Consider the following 5,078-nt stretch of genomic DNA (forward strand, 5'->3'; position numbering starts at 1 on the left):
CTCTAAGCAGAAGAGGTGTATCTCATCAAACGCTGTAGAGCGAATGACTAAAATAGGTGGGGTCCTCCAACTGTTACAATGGGAAATTTTATGAAGCATTCAAATTGTTTTTTAAAGTCACATGGCAATTGCGCACCGAGCGCGCAAGGAGGCCACACCCAACGTGATTTTGACAAAATATATTTATCATAATATAAGTTCATTTCAGTTAGAAATATATAAATGCTTAAAATATTTTAGATTATCGCTTGCTGTCATATACTGTTTAATGTTATTTAGATATACTATTGTGAAAAAAAAGAGGGAATGGCGTACCCGGCGCGACACCATACATCTGTGATGTAACAGTGCCTGGCGGCGTGCACTCATCGCATATGCACGGCGCAGCTGGTGTCACCCCATACGTACATGACGTAATGCGTGGCTTGGTACTGGTTACCCGTCAGATACCAAAGTAGCAGCTGGAGCGACTTCATGCGTATATGATGTTCTGCGGGACGCAGTGCCACCAACCAGTTGGATACGAAATGTGTATCGTTTGCGAGTTTAGCAATATGGTGGATCAGATTCGCGTGGTTATGGGGCTTAGTACGCTACCGTATGGGAGTGTAGTTTTCTCAAAAAACTAAAACAAAGAGATACATATTTTTTGGGGAAGGTATAAAACATTACATCATTTGTAAAGTTAAAAAAAGAAGAATAATAGAGTTCCAAAATATTTAAAAATATAATAGAAAAAAAATAGTTTTTATAAACATTAAAATATGAAATTAACATTTAAAAAACCTTTGAAATTCACTGAAAAAACATAGGTTTTATAGACTTTATAGTTAGGAATTAACATTTAAAAAAACCTTGGAAATTCACTGAAAAAACCATAGGTTTCAGGGACGTTATAGTTAGTTGAACATTTGACTCATATCAAACCATAGAAATTCACCTCTTAAAGTTAGTTGAGCTAACTATAACTTGCGTGCCCGCAATGCACTGGTGATGGCGTCACATATTACATCATTCATTGCATGGTCAGTGACATCACTGATGACATCACTGATGACATCTCAAATGACATAACTGATGACATCATCCACGTGAAAATCTGATGCATATACCGATGCCCTAATATAAAGTTTGATACACGCACTCTAAAATACAGACTACTATTTTTGAAACCATACACACAAAAATGCCAGATACTACATACCACCCACTATTTACTAGGTCTTTACACACATCCAGTCACTTATACATACAGTTACTCATCAATACAGTGCTATAATATGCAATCATACACATATACATACAGTAATACTCCGCTACTCATCCATTGAGTTACTCACACACCTAGTCCGTCATGCAAAGAATCACATACCAATTTACTTATGTATAGTTATACACACCAACTCCCTCATTTATACACATACCATATCACTTATTATGCAGATACTAACAAATACTTACTGTCTTATACAATCACTGATACAAACAGACACTCATTTATACACCCACTCTTCAAATAACTTACACTCACGTATAATAATTTATATAGTCTAACACTCACATATACTGCCTTAAAAGAAAACATATGTAGTTACTCACACATATACCACTGAGACATTCATTCCCTCACCAACACACCCATACACACACTAACTCACCCACACCACCCTTCCCAGATGCACTTTTGAATCCATACAACCAGTGCATCACCCACTCAGATATATCTATGCACAGAGTCACACACCCCTCCACCCACCCACACAGATACTCAGGCACCCATACAGATACATCTCATCAAATGGGGAAAGGATCACTTGTCCTGCGAAAAACTCAGGTCTGCAGGTTGGTAACTGGGTGTCTCCCAATAAAATAACCCTCATACACGTGTGTTTTTGTTCTTTCTTGATTTCGTTAGCGGTATATGATGTGTCCCCGCTTATATCACACGTGCGTGCGTAATCACTGGGTCAATTCATTTGTGTGCACCCTCCACCAGGAGGTTATACCTTAAGTTTAAGGCAGTAGTGATCGTGGAAAAGTGGTCGGGAAAGTGGTAAGTGATTTAAAAAATAGTCCGGACACCCAGTGCTTGAAATTTTATTAAATCTGGATTCGGGCTATTCTTAAAAAAGAAGTTTGTGCTGCTGTGGAATCTGTTATGGATTCAAGCACACTTTAATGGTCTAATAAAATGGTCGACATGTTTCAGCTCTAGTTGACAATTTGTCAGACAGCTTTCTTCAGGACCAGGGGGTGAGAGTGGTGAAAAAAGTGAAAGAATAGGTACATTTATAACCTGATTCTCCAAGTGTTGAGAGGTCTCATTGTACCTGTAAACAGAAAGCACACAACAACAACCAAAAGGGAGATTGGGGGAAGAGGGAAAAGTACAAATATGTACACATTCAAAATCACTTGATTTCGAATAAAGAAACTGTAAAATGGCAATACTTCGCGCAGAATCATTCTCATTTCAGGCGTCAACTCATCCATTCTCATGCCTTATCAGCGTGAGGTGATTGTGCTATACTGTTTGTATAGCGCTCTTAGTTGTTACCGGTAATTGGTGTCTTCACATCTCTCTTGCATGGTGATGTGACATGCTTTTTTGTAGGCACGGTGTGCTCATAATGTGATTTTGTGAAAAAAGGGGGGTGGTAATTTTGGTTATCTCGTCATTTACACTAAATATGGAGAATTAATATAACTATAACACATCTCATTTTCTCGTGTTTTTTAAATACTTGAGAAGGCAGGGACCCCTTTTACTTCCCTCCAAACTCCTATTATGAAAAAGGCGGTTTTGAAACCGTGACCGATACCGGATTGGGCGTGGGCCTATATCGGGTCTTAAGGATTGTGCCTACCTCCTTTTTTGTAGCTAGTAGCTTCATCGGGGAGGGGTTTTTTTTTGAGGAGGAAGGTAGCGCTAGAGGAAGTAAAATATTAGTTAGTATGGGCAGGTTGTACTTGCGCTTTCCGTCTGTCAGTTGCGCGAAGCCTTCGTCTTCTACCTTTCGCCTTCGCGTCCTCGTCTGCAGCATGTGCTGTCTCTACCTTTGTCCACCCGGAAATGGTGGCGGCTGTTGCACTGGATGTTTTATAACGGTGTGGTGTAGAGATAGAAGAAATCTTTACATGTCGATTGTTGTTGGAACTGCTTGAGATTTTCACGTTGTTTTTGTGAGAATTAGGTATTATAAGTTCTGCAGTATTTAGGGAGAAATGTTGTGTTATTACGTATTTAGGAAATGTCGTGGGGTTTGTTAAACCTTCGGAAACGGAGATGGTATGTCTCACAAAAATCAGCAAATTGATTGACAAATTGTTGGTAAGCTGTCTGTATTGCAGAGAAACGGTTATTAGACCGGGGAGTTAAGATTGGAAAATAGCCAAGTTGTTTAGGACGTCAAGGTTAATCTTGTTAAGTTCAGTTATCTATTGAGGGCAAGCCAAGGGATAGAATCATTAAGGCCCAGGGTGTCAGTTTTGAGTCTATGCACCCAACGTTGTTCTTTCTCAAACAAAATTTTTGAGGCATTTCTATCTACAGTTTCTAGGGTCTCTAAGATGACCCACTGTAGGTCATTGACCATGTGTCCCAATTCTTTGAAATGTGTTGACATCTTTGTTGTTGTTCTTTTGCAGTTAACATTGCTGCGATGTTCATACATTCGTTGTTTGGCCTTGCGGCAGGTCATGCCAATATATCTCATCTGACATGGACATGTTATCATGTATACTACATGACTGGTATTGCAGTTGGTGTGTCTCTTTAATTTCCAAGTCAGATCAGGGAGTAATTGTAGTTCTTTGGTAGGTTTTGTAGTCCCACACGCTGAACAAGTTCCACAGGGGTAATGTCCTGTTATTGGGGCAGTGTTCCATAAACCCTGTTGTTCTTTTTTCTTTTTAGGTGGAGGTCTAGTGTGTACTAGCAGATCTTTTAAGTTCCTGCTTCTTTTGTTGGCAAAACGGGGTTTTGGCCAATCAAGGTTGTTCGATGTGATTATTTTCCAGTTTTTGTTGATTATCTTCTTGACCTTATTCGTGACTGGGCTGTAGGTAGTGACACATGCTGTCCTGTTGTCCTGTGTCTTAGGGTGTGTCTCCAACAGTGCTTCTCTAGGCTGATTTCGTGCAAGTTTTTTGCAAGAAAGGATTACTTTCTTGGGATATTCTCGAGCTGTGAGTTTGTCACAAAGGTCATTTGCTTGGTCCTTGTAGTCACTTGTCATACTGCAGTTTCTCCTGAGACGGAGAAATTGACTATAAGGAAGGTTCTCCCTTAAGGGCCGAGCGTGGAAGCTCTTGAAGGACAGTAAGCTGTTTTTGGCTGTGGGTTTGAAAAATGTTTTAGTGTGTAGGGAGTTGTTCTTCGCAAAGATGGTTATATCTAGAAAATCTAGTGTCCCTTTGTTTGCAGTATGCGTGAATTTCAGACAGTCGTCTTGGTCATTTAGCCACCGATGAAAGTAGTTAAGGGACTGGTTGTCTCCTTTCCAAATCAATATGATGTTGTCTATATATCTTTTCCAAAAGATAATATTGTCAAGGAAAGGGTTGATTTCATTTTGGATGAACTTGTTCTCAAAATTGCTCACATACAATCCAGCCACGCTGGGGGCAAATGTACTGCCCATCGAAGTCCCATGGCGTTGGAGAAAGAGGGTATCTTTGTACATGAAAAAATTCTCCATCAAGGCTAGTCTGCAACATTCTAGCACAAAATGTCTTGGGGTTTTGTGTGGCCACTCAATACTGAAAAGAATACTTTCTAGAATGTTCAATGTTTTTTGTTGCGTTAGGCTCGTGTAGAGGCTCTCTACATCTAACCCCACCAGGAGCATGGAATCTTCAGAGTATTCAAAGGAGTTAAGTAAATTCAAGAGATCTCTCGTATCTTTGAGATACGTGGGGGTTTTTTCGACCAGAGGTCTCAAAAACTGGTCAGCGAATTCGGACAGCGGCTCCAGGATTGAATTGATTCCCGAGACAATCGGTCGTCCTGGGGGCAGTATTCTCCCTTTATGTGTTTTTGGAAGGGAGTAGAAGTAAGGAATTGTCGGTGACTTGGT

This window comes from Lissotriton vulgaris, chromosome 3_1 (genome assembly GCF_964263255.1).
Source record: "Lissotriton vulgaris chromosome 3_1, aLisVul1.2, whole genome shotgun sequence".
In the NCBI taxonomy this organism is placed as follows: Eukaryota; Metazoa; Chordata; class Amphibia; order Caudata; family Salamandridae; genus Lissotriton; species Lissotriton vulgaris.